At 41.2% G+C, this 19658-nt stretch overlaps 1 protein-coding gene across 1 annotated transcript in view; it reads left to right on the forward strand.

Annotated features, from left to right (window-relative positions):
- LOC102765544 (chromosome unknown open reading frame, human C4orf45) overlaps positions 1 to 19658 on the forward strand; it is a 67580-nt gene that overhangs the window by 47110 nt on the left and 812 nt on the right. The gene's annotated exons all lie outside the window — the stretch shown is intronic.

Genomic DNA, 19658 nt, shown 5'->3' on the forward strand with positions numbered 1-19658 from the left:
ATTGCCCATCAGTAGATGAGTGGATTAAAAAACTGTGGTATATCTACCCAATGGAATACTATGCCGCTATAAAAAAGAAGGAACTTTTACCAATTGCAACAGCATGGATGGAACTGGAGAGCATTATGCTAAGTGAAATAAGCCAGTCAGAGAAAGATAAATACCACACGATCTCACTCATATGTGGGCTATAATGATCAACATAATTTGATCAACAAAAATAGATCCAGAGACAAATGGCAGGGGAGGTGGGGGTGTTAGAGAGCAACCAAAGGACTTGGACGCATGCATATTAGCATAACCAATGGACACAGACACTGGGGAGGTGGGGGCTTGCCCGGGATGGGAATGTCTGGGAGGGAGCATCAATTGGGGAAAAAGGAGACATATGTAAAACTTTAGACAATAAATTAAAAAAATAAAAGCTTTAACTTCCTTGAAATCAGGATGTGTTGTATGATAATTGTTTGTAAGTGTAGTATACAAACCTGGTCCCGCCTTATTTCCTCCCATGTAAACCTGTTATTAAATCAATGGTGTGCTATACAATGTATTACATCCTAATAAAAGTATACGCCAACAAACATGAAACGAAGAGCTGCTACTAGCCAGGTGCTCAGAACATTAAAAAATAATAAGCACAGTCCAGCTGGTTTGGTTCAGTGGTTGACCGTTGACCTATGAACCAGGAGGTTATGATTTGATTCCCTGTCAGGGTACATGCCATGGTTGCAGGCTTGATCCCCAGTGTGGGTTGTACAGGAAGCAGCTGATCAATGATTCTCTCTCGTCATTGATGTTTCTATCTCTCTCTCACTCTCCATTCCTCTATCAAATCAATAAAAATATTTTAAAAATTAACAATAAGCAGAGTCCTCACTCTCAAGTAGCTCACAGACTTTCAGGACAGACAGACACAAACAGAACATTTCCATACAATGTACGCTGATGGAGAATGATTGCAGTAACCGGGTGTGTGGTAACTCTTGTTATTTCCTTCTGAATTGAAACATCCTCTTGTGCTAAATAACTGAAATTTCTCTAGATATGTGATCTGATGACTAATTGGTTTTCATGCAGTTGTTGGCGATTGGTCTTTTCCAATCTATACACACAGTATTTCTAATTTGAACAAGAAGAATAAAAAGCACAGAGAGGAAATGGACAACCAGTTTACCGTCCAATTAAAAGAGGCCACAAGAGAATGGACTGCAATGAATCGACAGGGCTTTTTGTTTGTTTGAAGACGTGAGGGAATGCTGCAGAAGTTACGCACCATTACTGAAAATTGCGGGGCATGGGAGTATCTTGTTTTCTTTTTCTTTTTCCCTTGACACAGTGTTTGGCAAAATGGGGCATTCAATACATATTTGCAAACTACATTCCTTCTTGTCATCATAACAGCACAAATTGATATCTTTCTGGCTGGAGAAGCTGGAGGAGTTCAAGTCGTGATGACTTCTTGGGAGAGACCAAAGTTAAGCTGGTTTAGAAAGAACGTTTAGGAAAATCTCTGGATGTCTACTTGAATGAATTTTTTATCCATGTAAATGAAAGAGTTGCTGAGATTAGTATCTTTCTGGCTGGAGAAGGTGGAGGAGTTCAAGTCGTGATGACTTCCTGAGAGAGACCAAAGTTAAGCTGGTTTTAGAAAGAACCTTTTAGGAAAATCTCTGGCTGTCTACTTTATCCATGTAAATGAAAGAGTTGCTGAGATTATGAAACCAACCGAATCATTCATGGGTAAAGGCTCTTTTAAAATATGTTTTTATTGATTTTGGAGAGAGAGAGAGAGAGGAAGGGAAAGGGAGAGAAACCTCAATCGGCTGCCTCCTGCATGCCTCCTACTGGGGATGGAGCCTGCAACGTGGGCATGTGCCCTGACCAGGAATAGAACTGGTGATCTCTCGGTCCATGAGACAACATTCATCCAATTGAGCCACACCAGCCAGGGCATGAGACACAGCTCATTTTAGAGTGTTGACTCTCCCAGTCTACCTTGACATAATCATCAGATTATGTTAGGGAGCACCCACTGCCATGAGGTGCACAGCATGGCATACTTGGAAGAGTGCTAACTCAAGAAAGCTGGTTTCACTAGGGTTTTATCTTTCCCAAAGAAATAATAGAGGAGATGCACAAAGGTTTAGCTCAAAAGAAGCCCCAAAGTGTTTGCAGTAATACAAAGTCAGAAATAACCTACCTCCACCCCCTTCCCCCCAGTAGGGTATTGTAAGTAGTTATGAATCAGTATCTATACAGAGATTAAGAGCAAGGGTTTAAGTCCCAGCTTCACTACCTATTAGCTGTGATATCTTGGAGTTATGTAAGCATTTTATGCCTCAGTTTCTCAACCTTTAAAATGATGGTAACAGGATCCACTCCACTGGGTTGTTGTATAGGCGTGTTGTTATATATACAGCACTTAGAGCAGCACTTGGTGCGTACTAAGTACTCAGGAAGTAGTGTGACCATATCATTTACTACCCGAAATAGGACACTCTGAGGAGTGAAACAGGAAGATAATTGAAATGGTCACAAGGAAACTATCATGAGACAATCAGGCCACTTTACTGATAAATGTTATCTATTAACTAAATAAGTGAAGTACATTAAAGTAATGTAGCAAAATGCATCTATTGAGTTCATATTCTATTAGCTAAAACCAATCAGTACAGAGATTCAAGACAGGTTAGACATTTCATACTATATATTTCAGGTAATCTCCCCAAAGTAGAACAAAAAGTCCAAGTGATGGAAAAAGAAAAAGAAAAAACATGAACATTAAAAAATCAATGATAATTAAATTAGCCTAATACCTAACTAGTAAGAGATGCGAGGAAACAGAAGGAAATCAATAATACAAGGAGATTTCTCAGACGGGAGTAACATTCATTCCCAGATTGTAAGCCTCCCCCAAAGTAAATTTTAAAATCTTAAATTGTCAAGGTTATGTCACAATGAAACTTCATTATACTGGGATGAAGAGACAATTCTAAAGCCTTCCAGGGAAAAACTAGGATATATTTATAAAGGATCAGGAATCAAAGAGGCAGCATACCTCATTGTGTTTACAGCAACACCGGACTCTATAGACTGTGAGGCAGTGACTCCCACATCGGACAGAAAGTGACTTTTAACCTTTAATTCTATAACCAGCCAATCAATCAAGCAGGAAGGCAGAAAAAAGGCATTTTCAGACTTGTACTTGCTAAGAAAAAAAAAGAAAAAAACCACAACACACACAAAAAACCCCACCTCAAAGCATTTTTTTCCTAGGAAGCAACTAGAGAATATTATCTAACAAGACAAGGGGGTATAAATCAAGGAAAGAGAAAGGAATATTGATCCAAGAAACAGGAGTCACAACAAAGGTGACAGGCAAAGGGAATCCCCAAGTTGGCCTTAAAGGAGAGTACCAGGCATGTGACCATGCAGAGAACTAGAGGACTACCGATATTGACAGGAGCGGGACCAGTGAGGACTCCAGAGGGAACACGTGTTGTGTACCAATTTGGGTTAAGTTCCAGAAGAACCAAATAAGCTAAAAAGTGGCTGCATTTGGAGAGGAGAACATTGGCCAGGGAGCAGGAAGAAAGGGAATTTTTAAAAAGCATTTTATAAGCATTTTATTACTGCTTACATGCATTATGTATATGGGCCTAAATGATTACATTAAACTTGGAAAAAAAATTAGCACTACCTTAAGTACAATGTTCAAGCATTTTATTTTGATAAACCTAATATTTATAAAATGGGAAAAATAGCAATAGTCAACTATAATTTTAGTAGCGAAGGGCTCCTAAGTTGAAAACATTTCCGTTTAAAACCAGACCTTTTAGCATTAAAAATTAGTCACTGCCCTGAATGAACAGGGCGTTCTGTTTCTGCAGAGGTGGAAGGTGTGCTTGTGTTTGGCCCGCATTAGGCGGTGCCCAGAGAATGGCCTGTTTCATTCCATAATGAAATACTGCTGCCAAACCTGGTTGTTAGACCAGCACAGACTTAATGACAGCCACGAGTTAAAATACATTGGTACAGAAATGCATGTTTTTCTTGGAGTTGTTTTCCTCAAAACAGCCATCAATCTTGACAGCTTTCTATTTTGAAGGCCGTAGCGCCTGGCAGTGGAGGGATCTCCGTAAGCATTAAGTAGCAAAGTTCTGGGAATGTTGGATCATCAGCACCCGTTCCTACTTTGGCCCTTCAGGTCTGTTACTTAACGGGGATCTTCACATTTCCTTCCCCCAGCCTCCTCCGCCCTCGCCTTCTCCAACTGGGCGGGGAGGAGGAGGGCTCTCTGAAGCTGCGTGCCTAGGGTCCGGCAGAGCTCCCGTGTCGCTGCTGTGCCACACAGTTTGTTGGTGCCCAGTTATCCATTTGATAAGTACCCAACTCCCAACTATGTGCCAGGCACCATGCCAGCTCTGGGGTTTCAGGAGTGAACCACACAGACCCGGTTCCTGCTTCCTTACAGCCTATCAGAAGTAGCCTAGCATATGCTTGATAGTTTACTTGTTGGAGGCACAGCAGTGTTTGTTGTTGAATGAATGAACATTGCTCATCTCAGGACGGAGCACTTAGGGCAAAAGGATAAGATGCAACCATTTGAGAAAAGCCACTGTTTTTGAGAGAAAAAGTAGCTGAAGAAGAGACAGTATTCTTAAGAGGAAAACTTAGCAGGCTGTCACTTGCCCAGATGGGGAAAAATTCAGTTCATTTCAGAATGTGGCCCTTCACGGAAAATTACTCTCGTGTAATTGATGAACTAAACGGACATCAAAGTGTGTTAGAAAGAAGCCTGTCACCCCACTGGTCTAGCATCTCAGCATTTCACACATCAGAACTGTAGCTCTCAGAGGCTGTTTCTGGAGACCAGGGCTACTGACAAAGCAGACGCTGGACCCAGCAAAATGGCGTATGGCAATGAAATCCAAGCAACGACCACAAGCTACAAATAAACAGAGGGGCTAAACTTTTAGGCTCAGGCAAATGGACTTCATGTACTGAAAAGAACGCAAAACAAACAAACAAAAAACAACAACCTGTTACAAATATTTGAATTGTTATTTCTCTATTATCTATTCAAGTTTGTAAAGCCACAAACATGTCCTGATTATGGTAATTTTGAACTTTCTTTTATTGCCAATCAAAAGGTCAATAATATCACCTAGCTTATATCTATATTACCAGATGAAACAACAACATAGTAATCATTCATTCCATTTTTGCATGTTACTATCATTTCTGTTTTTCCTTTTCCTTTGTTGTTGTTTTTTAACGTTTCTTTTAAGACTGCTGATAATTTCAGATTTCCATAACTGGAAGGTCCTATAAGCAAGACTTTAGAGTTGGACCTAGTTGGGTTAATCCCCATATTTTATGAAATGTAGATGCTTCCTGCACTTCAGTTCCAAGGGGAAAAAGGAGAATGATAATAGCTACCACCTTGGGTTGTCTTGAGGAAGAGGTCAACGTTCTGTAAAGTCCCCAGCACGGATCCGACACAGAGAGGGTCTGAGGGTGCAGAGAGCAGGCTGTGGCATTCAACCACAGTTGAGAGATTATAAGTATGTCATCACTTTATCTTTTAATGTTGCCTCATACTTATAATATGAGTCTCAAGAGTATCTTGTGCTTATCGTCCATAATTCTAATTCAGTTTTCAATGGTATCACTTTCGTTCTTTATTCAATCCATACTATGGAGAAGCGGAGTACCAAGGAAATAAGACACAGTTCCTGCCCTCAAAGGGCTTATATAGTGGGAGGAAGAGACAGATAAACAGATAATTATAGTAGGGTATGTCAGGACGCACGCAGTGATGGAAATATTTGGTCAACCAGCATGTGCTGATTACCAATTTATGCCTAGCACTATGCTTGATGCGGGGTATAGATATTTAACAAAGTGTAACCACTAAGTGCAATGCCTGTTACAACAGGGAGTATTTTAGTGGGCGTGATGGAAATATATATTTGGAAATCTAAATTTTGAGGAGGGGTCAGAAAAGCTCTCCAAGGTCCCCTGATCTTGAAGGACAGGTAGGAGTTAGCTTCTAGAGTTGCTGTATTTCGGTTCCAAGAGGCTCTCATTTTAGAGATGGAACTTCACACGTTCAGATGAATTATCTTGAAGCACGATTACCACATATTTGACAAAAACATTTCATTTCTAGCCTCTATAGCGATGGATAAAGATGGCAGGGTTTCTACAGAGCCTTGCAGCTTCTTTTCTGGCTAGCAGCTTAAAGGCTAACTCATTAAAATTCAGAGCTGAGGTACATGGTGGGTGGCAGAACAAATGTTTTCTTCACTGAGCAGAGCTAAGGCCTTCAAGTCAGTTTCTCCCAGAATCAGAGTCTCTCCTTGCAGCTATTCAGTAAGACACGATTCAGGCAGCACCTGCTCCAAATCTGCCATGACACCACCCAACTCTTTCGCTGGGTTAGATGCATATGATAATGACAACAAGAAAAAAAATAGCAAAGCATGACTGGTTCCACACTTGGCTTGACATATCTTACCTATGAGATGTACCTTCTATCTGACTTCTCATTTATAAAATAGTTTCATGTAAATATAAAGTTTAAAAACAAACAGAATGAGTATCCAGTTGATGACTTTACCCACAGAAAAGAATTATTTGAAGAGATTTTTAAAGCACAGAAATTTGAGTATAAATCTCTAGTGGGGTGTACTCTAAGAACAAGAACTGCTAAAAGCTTGGTGGAAGTGTTGGTAATGTTACCCTGGCTCTGCTTGGGTGTGATGTGAGCGCTGATGTGATTACTAGTACTAGTATTCAATCATTCCTGGTTTGGTTGAGTAAAAGGATTCTTAGAGTGGGAGAAAGAAAATATAGATGTTAACATAACAGACCTAAAAATCAAATCCTGAATTAGATTGGAAGATATATCTATATATATATATATAGATATATATATATATATATCTATATATATATATATATATGAATGATAGTGCGTGTTTATTTTCATAGTTCTATTCACTATAAAGGCCTACACATGGGAACCAATTCAACAGTTGTGAGCCCCCCCTACTACTCAGCTCTACTCTTCAAACACCTTTTCCACTAAAGGAATCAGGCTTCTTGAAGAAATGGTTGATTCTGTATTTGGAGAAGGAAATGGGAAATATGGTCTAGTACTCCCCACCATACCAGGTGAGGAAGCCATCCAAGAACACTACAGTCCTGTCTAAGGGACTTAGAAGCCAAACTTGAAGAGATTCCCACCTGCCCAAAATAGGACACCTTGAAGAAAGGTGTGGTGACCGCAATGGACTCAGATACATCTACCTGCACATACATATACATGAACATTCATGAGTTCATAATGTCACCTGAAAATCCATAACAAACTGGTCACATTGGAGGATTCCCATGAATCAACTTATTTTGAAAATGAGTAAATAAAAGGAAAGAACTAAACATTAATTCTGCCTTTCCACTACAAATGGTACCACTGCAAACCAAATAGAAGATGAGGGGACTTAAAAAAAATCAAGTAATCCAGCTAACACATAAAGAAGGAATAAGGGAATTAGGGCAGCATCATTTTGCAAATGCTAATAAATTAATGAATCCAGGTGCTAATCATCAATGGCTGCCAGAACCAAAACAGGGTGGGGCAAAAGTAGGTTTACAGTTGTTCATTTAGAAAATAATACAATACTTAATAAATAATAAACAAGAATAAACTGTGCTTCACTTCTCACAACTGCAAATCTACTTTGCCCTACTCTGTATGTGCCTCTTGATGAAAGACCACACTACCACCTGGAAAGTAGTTGTTATGGGCTGAGTTGTGTCCTCCCAAATTCATAAGTTGAAGTCCTGACCCCCAGGACCTCAGAATGTGACTGTATTTGGAAACAGGTTCTTCAAGTGGTAATTAAAATGAGGTCGTTAGGGTGGGCCCTAATCCAATATGACTGGTGTCCTATGGGGAGATCCGAACACAGACCAGCACAGAGGAATAACCAGGTGAAGACACATGGGGAAGAAGGCCATCTACAAGGAGAGAGGCCTCAGAAGAAACCACCCCTGCCGACACCTTCGTCTTGGACAGCTGGCCTCCAGAACTGAGAGAAAAGACCTTTCTGTTGTATAAGCCACCAGTCTGTGGTGCTGCATTATGGCAGCCCTAGCCAACCATACAGTAGTCTTGCCCCCAAAACCTACTTAGATCAGGCCTCTAAATCCAACTAACTGTGTATATGGAGGAAATCAGAAGACAGCAGAAAATGCTAAATGACAACATGGAGATGCTGTCAGAAAAATGTATTGTGGGAAATTTTATAGGACAAATGGAAGCAAAATTTTTATGAAACAAAATGTGTTGCTTTAACACATAGTAGAAGAGCATGAGGAGGAAAAAGAGGAAGAGAAAGGAGGGGGAGGAGAAGGTGAAGAGAAACTTATTTGGATTCTGTTTCTAACAAACAAACTGCCAAAAGTCATAACATTTATGAGAAAATTAGAATTTTGAAGTCTGAATATTTGGTAAAATTATATTTTTAGGAGAAAAAAATGGCCTTGTGATTATGTTAAAAAGGAATTTTTATATTTTGTAGTTATACCAGAAAGGTAGGAGGATTCGAAAGTAGGACAGACATGAAATAAGACTGGCTATACATTGATAATGTTTGAAGTTGGGTGATGAATACTTAGGCATCTTTAAACTATTTTGTGTATATTTACATTTCCAAAGTCACTAAAAATAAACTATCAGCTTTATCTTTAGTTCATGAAGGTCAAGGTGCTCCATTTGGATAGGTAAGCTGGTCCCCAAACTAAACTGAATCAATACTGTGATATCTCCCAACTCACCTCCACCTGCCTTGCCGCCAAGCCACATCAATCAACACCGCTCACCCTCCTTCCTTCTGTTGTTTTCTGATACACAAATAAGCGAGTGACGCCCAGGAAGCGGCCCTAAGCAGAGCGGCCCTGGACTTGTTATCTCGGGAGCTCTGAGCTGCGGAGATTGGCAGTCCTTCCTGCATATCTTATATAAACTCTCTCCTATCTCTGACAACATCAGGAATTATAGTCAACATTCCTAATAGGTGACCCTAGGCCATCTGGTACACTGCATTTCTGGCAAGGTTTTGGACAGCTGTCCCGGAGCCTCTGTGCAAAGTGAGAGTCACTTCGTATCAGTCATTAAGAAATACTGAATGGAAGTCAGTAAACACCTCTGTGTATTTCTACTTTGTGGACAGACGCTTGGCAACAGGAACCTTTTGGAGTATGTTATTCCTTAGAGGAAGATGACATGCTTGATTCTGATTGCACAGCCCCTGTCACAGGAAGCCAGCTGGCGCCCATAAGGGCAACCGGCAAGTGCTGGTGACGTGGTTGTGGCAGGGACAGCACTTTCCCCAGTCTGGAGCTCAGGGGAGACAATCTGGCCAAAGACATGTTCACTTCGGGTAACGTGAGATCTCGCTTGCTTCTATTAATTCTTGACTTAAATGCAGTGTTAGAATACACAAGCCTTTCAAATACAGCGGTTCAATTGCCAAGGAAGAAAAGCAGTAAGTCGAACCAAAAGTATCACAATCTGAGGTTTGAAGCATATGGTGTGTGTCATTCTCCAGAACTGCACAAACCTTCGATGCTCTCCTAGAAGAAAGCCCAAAAGCAAGCTTTTCATTTCTTTTGCACGTGTGTGTGTGTGTGCGTGTGTGTGTGTGTCTGTGTGTTAAATTTGTTTTTATGCAATAGCCACAGTGTACAGAGCAAAGGACTCCATACTTGGGGCATGTTCTAAAATAGGCACAATGGCTCAGAGAGTAGTGATGACCACACTTCATAGTTTGAATCTACAATAGAAGATAATTAACAATGTTACACCCTCATACAATATTATATAATTAATAGCATAGATGAAGCAAATAAGAAATATACTAATTACCTGCCCAGGTTTTTAAAAAATAAAAATGGTCAAAAAAATAGGAAATGTTGTAAATAAACATTGTTTAATTAGTGTGCTCCAGGGACTAGGATGAGTTGAATTTTCCAGCTAACTGGTGGACAAATAGTTAACACCTTCACTACCCCTTCACAGTCAAGAACACTTTTCTATATTGGAAGACTACATTTTCTTATATTACAAAGAAATCAAGTTGAGTATCTATAAGAGACTCATTTCTTTATGATGAAGGACATTTGTGATTAAGGATATTGTAGAGATTCAAGATTATCATCCCAGCGTGAAATCTTACACAGGAGGGACAATATAAGCTATTAGATGAGTGTACACTGACCCCATATTATTCCCTAATTTTGTTATTTATTTGTTTATTTATTATTGACTACTGGGAGGGAGGATGGAAGTGCGGGGGGGGGGGGCGGAGAGGGAGAGAGAGAGAGAGAGGAGAGAAACATTGACATGGATCAGTTGACGGCAATGGCTGTCCATCTTATGGAAGTCTCGAGGGCATTCAGCATCATTTTCAGGTGGAATGTACTGATAGCGTGATGTGGCTTGAGTGGTGCAGAAGAAAGAAGGGATGCTGAGAGTCCGTGTTTATGAAAGCAGCCAAGCTCAGTGTATCCTGGGCCCCAGTGCCATCCAAAGGTGACCCAAAAAGAAGAGATGGATATTGGTGGAAGGTCAGTCCTCACCTACCTCTCTGGCAGCGTGCCATGGCAGGAACTCGGCTACAGGGCCCACCAGACCAGGCAGTCTTTTCACCCCGCCCTTCCAGTTCTCAGTGTCTTGCCCAGCTCCATCCAGGGCTGGGCTTTTTCTATTTAAAAGGAAAATAGATAGTCTTGCTTTTAGTTATCTCTTTCTGTCTTTTAAAAATAGCATTCAAGCAATGTTCTTCTGTCTGCAGTAGCCACACTAGCAATTTGGGAAGACTTCCCTTGTGTTTTCTCAAACACTTCTTTGGGAAGCGATTTCATCTTTTTTTTCCCCCTTGAGACAGTAATGTTTCATACTAATATGACTCACACAGTCATGTTTATAAATTAAAATAACCCTGTCTACTTCTGCAAAATAGTTTGTGCCTGTAGATAACACAGACCCACTTAAGACACTTCTGCTTCCTTGGAAAGGAGGGAACTAAATAAACAAGAATAAAAAATTGAAGCAGGTATACATTTTGTCTTCTACATTTTATCACGAATGATTAACCTTGGACGTTTATTGCAATCAAATAACCTCCTAGTAGACATAGTCCTTTCACTGATTCATAGGTACAGCAGTAAATGAGCAATTGTTTATTCATATACTAATATCTTGGTCCTTCTGCCATGGGTTTATCTTACATAGACTACTGGCTTCCTGTGTGGTCTCCCAGGGATACTGAACCCATACAGACCAGGTGTCTGCTCAGTACACTCTGGCTATGGCTCTTAGCTAAAGACAGGATCAACAATATAGATAACTTCCGAATCTTTGAGGCTATAAATTTCCTCAAATATTGTCCTAATCACCCACTTGAATATTACTTTGGCCCTTTATCTTAAACAGCTGAAGTTATAACTCGGAGGTAATTGAAAATTAAACAAGAAAGCATGACACATGCCTTCTAGATAAACCTCGGTAAACTCCGTTGGATATGAATTACTAAAAATTAGCTTCTTCGATAAGCCTCTGTCTCTCTCTACTCATCAAGAGTCTCCTGAGCAACAACGAACCTAGGAGAGATTCCATTAGCATTATGATTTTCTCTCTACTGGTAACGGCTTAATTTTGTTGTGCACTCATTTTGTTTGTCCAAGTATGAAATATCAAGATAATTTCATTTTTTTAGTCATCTCCATGACAGTGGTTGATTCAGAATCAAATAAGTGTTATCCCAGAGGATTAAGATGAAAATCTTTTGAAAATAAGACACAACTTCCTCACATATGATTTTATAAGGACAGGGAGGGAAGGAAAATCAATGGGTAAGAAATAAGGTTGTGTTTAACTAAATGATGATATGGCTAAAAGTGGCCTACAATATCCCCGTTTCCTCAGGCCCTCCTTTGTGGTACCTTCAGGATATGTTCTCTAGAAAGGGCCAGGTAATGATGCTTTATAGTCATACTCCCTGACTGTGGGCACTGAAAGTCTGGTGTCTGGTTGTAGAATAAAAGGCAGCAGCAAAGGAGGGTAGAAGGAAGTTTTTTCTCAGGCAGCCAGAGTCTCTGAAATTATACCACATATGCACCTGCCTGTGTCATAGAAACACCCACTCCATCTATGCAGAAGGCCAATTCTGAAAACAAAAATTCTGTGAAAAACATCTTGAAAGCCCCAATTAGGGCTTTCATTCCTTGGCAGATTCTGGCTTTAGGTGTAGACTCACTACACCACAAATGCAGAAAGATCTTTAAAAAACAGGAGGCTTGTTTTCCTGCAAATGTTCCAAAGAGAAAATAACAGGGAGAGAAGGGCTGTTCCCTCAGAAAGCACGGATCCTGCCAAATGGTTTCTAAATGTGTTTCTCCAAAATTTCCATGGGCCACCGGGGGCTTTTGAATACTTCCGGAAATGGAAGGAGCAGAAATCAATGACCCTGTGAGAAAGCAAACATTTAAGGGAACTAGCTGGCTGGGAAAACAGGTGGTCACGCTGTTAAGACACAATATAGACACCGTAACAGTCCTCTTCACAGGCTAGACATACACAGAGTTACGTCACTTTGTGTTGCTGCAAGGAAAAAGCTGAAGCCCTAAGGCAGCGGTTCTCAACCTGTGGGTCACAACCTCTTTGGCGGTCGAACGACCCTTTCACAGGGGTCGCCTAAGACCATCCTGCATATCAGATATTTACATTATGATTCATAACAGTAGCAACATTACAGTTATGAAGTAGCAACGAAAATAATTTTATGGTTGGGTCACAACATGAGGAACTGTATTTAAAGGGCCAGAAGGTTGAGAACCACTGCTAAGAGGAAGTTTCCTCATATTTCTCCATTTGAGACTCAAGTGGAGAACAGTTTTGGTATATATATATATTCAACCAGACTGACTCACTGGAACTCACACAGTTAGCAACTTGTTTCTTTAACTTTGGAATCCCAAAGACATTAATTTTACCACTTAATAGAACTATTTTTAGTCAACCAGAGAGAACCCAGGAGACCTCAAAACAGGAGAAAAAGGTTTGCTCTTGGGCAAGACTGATGCTGGGTGGTCAATCTCCAGAAAAAGCAGCTACTTTGATCGATTTAGGTAAACATTCATTCACGCCGGTTCTTTGGCCAACACACAGAGAGTCCATTGAATTGTTTGGTCATAAATCAAAGTGCCTGCCCCGGGGTCTCCTGCAGGCCCAGATTGAGTCACAAAAAGGCAGGAACCCGAGGACCAAGCACAGCCACCCCCCTAACAAGTCCCCTCGTCAGGCTGTCCATGGTATTTTTCCTGGCAGAAGTGTCCAAATGCAAGTCCAGTTTGTCCCATTGCTTTTAGACAGTTACATAAGCAAGGTCCAGCCAGTCATTTCCTAACTTCGTGCCGAAGTCTGTTTTATCTTCGAACTCCATTTCTCGGCTATCCGTCCAGGCTGCTAGGAAAATTCCAGCCACTGCCCAAATAACCGACAGGTTTTTCTTAAGGAAAATATGGACATGTTTTGTGGTAAAAATAATTCATGCTCACAGTTTTAAAAATTCAAACAAAAGAGTGTATGAATGTGAAATCAGTTCCACTTCACTCCAACTCCGCTATCAGGTGTACTCACCATCTTCTTCGCTGGGGATAAATACAGAACATATTTTTGTATCTTCATAGAAGCAAACAAAATTGACTGAAAACATGTTCTATGTTCAGGATCTCTGCTAGACGCTGTAAAAAGTGAAACATGGATCCTTGCCTTTACTCACAGATTTACTGAGGGCAAGAGTCAACATAACATCAAGTGTAACAGGTGGGAACAATGTACTGTGGGAACGCCGGCAGTCATGGTTGTGGCTCCGTGTTGAAGCTCGGGTAACCACTCAGGAATGCTCTGTGGTAACATGAGTTCCATTTTTAAGGCTGGGTGGGAAATCAGAAGGAGGTGGGGCCAGGAAAGGAATTCCAGCCGTAAGAGTCACATCACATAAGCAAAAAGAAATCACGTGGAGAAGTGACCCTTCATGACGTGTTGAGGAAATGGCTCATTGTTTGATGGGTAACACATAGGATATTGGTTTGGGGGGGGGGGTATGGTGGAAATTGCAGTCCAGGGCCCAGATTGTGTAGTGTTTTAAATTCCATACTAAAGATCTTGTGCTAATGTCTAAAGGCAAATGGACTGTGGTTTTTTAAAAAATTTAAGTAAGGAAGTAATATACTCAAACCTGTGTGTTAGAAAGAATAGCTGGCATGGAACAGTCTTAGAAGACTGTTTGCTCAGTGGATGGAGCAGAGAAAGGAGAGCCTGAAGGAAGGAAGACACATTAAGTGGTACTGGGATACTTGCAATGATGGGAGCCTAAATTCGCAACGGTGAGACAGTTTGGAAAAAGACTCAGCGAGACTTGGCAAGCAACTCTATGTGGGGAATGGAGCAGATGTAAAAGTCAAAAGCAATTCTGATATGTTTCTTGAGTGGCTGGGTGGATGGTTATGTCATTGTCCAAAAATAGGGACTGGAGGAAGGAGAGGGCATTTGGGGCCAGATGGAGAGGAAGCAGGGCATGTGTGTGGAGATGAATTGAGAGGCAGCATCTTATGAGGACAACATAGTCAACATCTATTACATTTGTAATATGTCCCTGATACTGTTTTAAGTGCCTTGTAAGTATTAACTCATTTAGTCCTCCTAAAGAGTAGGTGTTATCATATTATGATTTCCATTTACAGATGAAGTAATTGCATAAGTTTAGAATCAGATGACTCTGAGTTCAAATGCCATATCTCCTGCTTTTTAACTGTTTAATCTTGGATAAATGACTTACTCAATTTAATCTCAGATGTAAAAACTAGGAAATGATACCTATCATCTGGGATTATTATGAAGGCTAGTGGCCAGTGCATGGATTCGTGCACTTTGAAAGGAACTTAGAGAAAAGATTTTGCGGTAATGCAAAAAATTACATGTCAAAATAGTATATCAACAACAACATTTTCTTTCAGCTCCAGAGGTACGTTGTGCCAATAGTTGGTCTTCAGATACATTCTGCCATGGTGTGCGATTGGCGCCATCGAGAGCCTTATATGTATTGCGCATGTGTGAGTCAACGTTTTTAAATTGCCAGTGCATGTCATATGTACTGGCCGTTCGGTTGGTCGGTCAGTCGGTTGGATGGTTGGTCAGTCACTTAGCCTTTTATATACATAGATTAGAGGTAATGCATATTAAGCAGCTAGCATAGTGTCTGGAAGCTCATGTATCTGAATAAATGCTAGATGTTATTATCAGCTATGAGATATCCTGGTACTAGGTTCAGTATAAAGCTAGGAATTTATGTGTAGGTTGTGGAGCTAAAAGTAAAGATTTTAAACATCAGTATGTTGGTGTTGGCTAGATCCTGGGGTATAAATGCTATCCCCTGCCTGGTTTGGAGATGGGTGAATCAAGAGATGAGAATCATTGAGGAATACCAATGGTAAAGAAACAAAAAGAATAGACAATTCTTCCCCAAAGAAATATAAATGAAGCAATATGAGAGCTAATGGGGGTGACGAGTGGAAATGGGAGAGTGGTTATAGACAAAAAGACTGATTAAATAAGTAAATGCAGAAAAGGAGAGCCAGGTTTCCTACTGCAGAAAAGAGTTACAAATATGACAAGGAGGAGAAGGAGAATGAACCTTCTGAAGAACCCTGTGCAATGCTGTCTGAAATGGCTGCATGACAATGACAACCCTCATACTCAGATCTTGAATTCTAAATACCATTTTCCACTAAAAGGAACTAGGGTTCCTTTGATAAATGGATTATTCCAGGGCTAGGGCAGGGAAAGATGAACCCAGAACCTTTTTTATTTGTGCTAAAAATTTAAGAAAATGCTCAAAGAATGAGAGAGACATGTTGAAAGAACATAGAAGCCAGATTGAAAGAGCTCCCACCAGCCAAATCTAGGACAATTTAAACATGAAAATGAACATTATAAATGGAGTATAATCCGTTGCATAAAATAGGAAACCGTGAGATCCTATTGATGTAGAGAAATAAATGGCCCAGCCAGCATGGCTCAGTGGTTGAACATTGATCTATGAACCAGGAAGTCATGGTTTGACTTCTGGTCAAGGGTACATGCCCGGGTTGTTGACTCAATCCCCAGTAGGGGGCATGCAAGAGGCAGCCAATCAATGATTCTCATCATTGATGTTTCTATCTCTCTCTCCCTTACTCTCTGAAATCAATAAAATGTGTTTTTTAAAGTTTAAAATAAATAAATGAATGAATAAGTTGAAAGTTTGACATGGGATGAGTGTTTACATAATGTCAAAGTATTTTCTGAAGAAATACTAATAACAAAAGGGAAAAGTGATTTCACAAGGGAGGGGCCTGGCAGACACTACTTTAATCAAGTGACCCACGGGAAGGAACCTCACCAGACCTGGGACAGTCACGCCATGGCCATTCTGTGTTCTTCTTGCTCAGAGATGTCTAATCTGAAGCTAATCAAGGAGAAACAAAATCAATCCACATTGCGGGACATCTACAAGATAACTGGTCTGTGCTCTTCAGAAGCCTCATGGCTGTGTGACAGTCACAGGAGGATGGGGACTTGGTTCCAGGTTGAAGGAGACTGAAGAGAGAAAAATACTGAAGGCAACGGGTGCTTCCAACTGGATCCTTTTGCAGAACGGACATTGTTGGGACAATTGGCAAAATGTGACACGTGTCGGAGGCTTAGAAGATAGTCGTTCAAACAAGTGAACGTTCTGAGTTCCTCTGATTTTGATGGTTATACTGAGGTTGTGTAGAATGTCCTGGTTTGTAGGAATGACATACCCAAGTATTGGGGATGATGGGTATCATGTCAATGACATATCTTCAAGTGGTTCAGGAAAAAAAAAGCTATTGTATTGTGCTTGCACGTTGTATAAGCTTGAAATTATGTCAAAAAGGAAAAGATCTGACCTTTCAAAGTTAATAGTAAGAACGTTACACTAAGAACGTTTGGTTGCTTTGTTTTCTGGGGGGTGCGCACGAGTGTGTGCTGGCTGGTGTGCCTTTGTCATTCATGCTCCAGCTGGACCCCAACCTGCTGCTGCTTGGTTTCCTTCTTTTGACTTTTGTGGCTCCTTTGTAAACCAGAACTAGTGTGCGTAATTCTCCATAGTGAACATGGCTACTGTTTCTTTAAGACCCTTAAAATCTTTGAATTACAACTAACTTTTAACTTTCATGGCTCCTGGTGATTCAAGATTCAGGGACACAGGGTAGTTTGAATTTTAAAAAAAAGATTATAATTGCTTCTATGACACATAACTTAAGAAGATGTGGCACATTTGCATGAAATGGTTTTCCTCTGAACCATTTATCAAGCTAATATGAATTATAAATAATGCCCATCCCTACATTCTAACCAATAGCTATCCTGCCCTTTCAACTTTCTTGAAATTATCCCCAGCTATGAATCTGTACTTGCAAATAATAAGCCAGACTGTAGGGATCCATTCCTGCACATGCCATTGGTGCGCGGGGAGGAGGTGGCTGCGGGTGAGTGGAGGGGGTGGGAGGAAAAGTAGATCACCTTGAAAGTAATGTCAGGTGGTACTGGACATACTGGGGAGAGTACTTAGTCAAATATATGATGTCTAACCACTGTGCTATACACCCAAAACTAATACAAAAAAATATTGAATGTAAACTGTAATTGACAAATAATTATTTTTGAATAAAAAAAGAAATTTCATTCTGATCTCCCTCCCTTCCTCATTGCTCTTTCCATCACAGATTAGTTGAGGGTCAACTATGTGTCAGGCAGGGTAACGGGCACTGGAGCCGATGATGAAGGGGCCCTTTAAGGAGCACTGGGTTTGGAGGCAAGAGCCTGCTGCCCTGGGAATTTAAGTCTATTCTAAGAGTTTCTACAAAAGGATTCCAATGTCATGTGCTGTGGAAGGAGAGAAATTGCTGCCTGACAGGGATAGGGAAAGTCTTCACAGAAAAGGGGACTTACAGCCCGGGAAAGGAGGAGGGAGGGGTGACAAGCAGAAAGAAAGGTTGAAGCAGAGTCTGAAGGTCTGAAAGTGTGGCTCCGTCAGCTCACAGCAGGCTAAGTGCACAATGAAGCTCTGTGTGTGTCTGAGAGGAGGGAGGGTGGGAGGGCGGGCCAGAAAGGCCCCCGTGGGTACACAATTTTTTAAAAAGAGAGAAAATAGTCAAAAAGCAAATAGCAACAACAAACACCCCTGTGCGCTCAGCTGAAGAGTTTGAACTTCATTCTGAGGGGGTCAGGGAGAGTGATGGTCAGCGGTCTCCCCGCAGGGGCTCTGTGATTCCAGCCAGTGGGGAGGGAGTGTCTGCCCTGTGTGCCTTGAGGAGGGAGGGCCTCGCTCTGCACTGAGCCCTCTGCTTAGTGTTACCTCCCCCTCTCCCGCCTCCCCTCCCAAAAATAGCAGGCCCCGCATTTCTGTTCCTTACCTGGATTTATTTTTCTTCATGGCACTACCCCAACATTTGACTTACCGATGTCTATTTCTGTCTCCCACTGGTACATATGCTCTAAGACAAGCATGTCAAACTCACGGCCCACAGGCCACATGTGGCCCACAGAGAATATTTTCGTGGCCCAACCAATATAACGGTATGTAAGAAATGTTTTAATAAAAATTTTGTGACTTAATTTTTACAATATCCTGTTATACAGAATTATTAATAATGAATGACAATGTTCGCTAATGACTGATTACTATCATCGTGTTGCATTCATTTCCCTTCTGTGCCTTACGCACAGGCGCACCATTTCTCTCCACTAATACCAGCAGAGAATGTTATAGCAGATGATGGCCACATCGTTAGTCTTGCACTGACTTGTGCGCAACAGGAAATATTTTGCTTTCAGAGATTTTATTATTTTATAGAATAAAGTACTCATTTACTTCAGCCCTTTGTATTCAGCATGTCTCTATTGAAATAAACCTACGTTTCTATAATAATGGAAGCTTTTGTTTTTTTTGCGGCCCACATAAACCTTGTTTATTTGGCCCATGTTAGCCTTTGAGTTTGGCATGCCTGTTCTAAGATAAGTGGTACTTTGTCCCACATTGCTGCCTCCTCGGCCGTGTACTATGCCGGCTATGGTTGTGTGCATGTTCTTGAATGGGTGAGAGTGATGCAGACCTGCCACAAATCTTGATCCGAAGGACTTGGGCACCCATGAAACTCAGATTCTGGGAAGGGAAGTGGCCACGGGACTCTGAGTACCCAGGTTGCTGTTCTAAGATAAGTGGTACTTTGTCCCACATTGCTGCCTCCTCGGCCGTGTACTATGCCGGCTATGGTTGTGTGCATGTTCTTGAATGGGTGAGAGTGATGCAGACCTGCCACAAATCTTGATCCGAAGGACTTGGGCACCCATGAAACTCAGATTCTGGGAAGGGAAGTGGCCACGGGACTCTGAGTACCCAGGTTGGAGGGATGGGGTTCTCTAGAGTGACAACAGCCTTCCAAGTGAGATGGCAAATCCTTATCCTGCGATCCTTTTTGTCATCCACCCCACTTCCCCCCCCCCCCCCCCC

Source organism: Myotis davidii, unplaced genomic scaffold (genome assembly GCF_000327345.1).
Source record: "Myotis davidii unplaced genomic scaffold, ASM32734v1 scaffold50, whole genome shotgun sequence".
Classification (NCBI taxonomy): Eukaryota; Metazoa; Chordata; class Mammalia; order Chiroptera; family Vespertilionidae; genus Myotis; species Myotis davidii.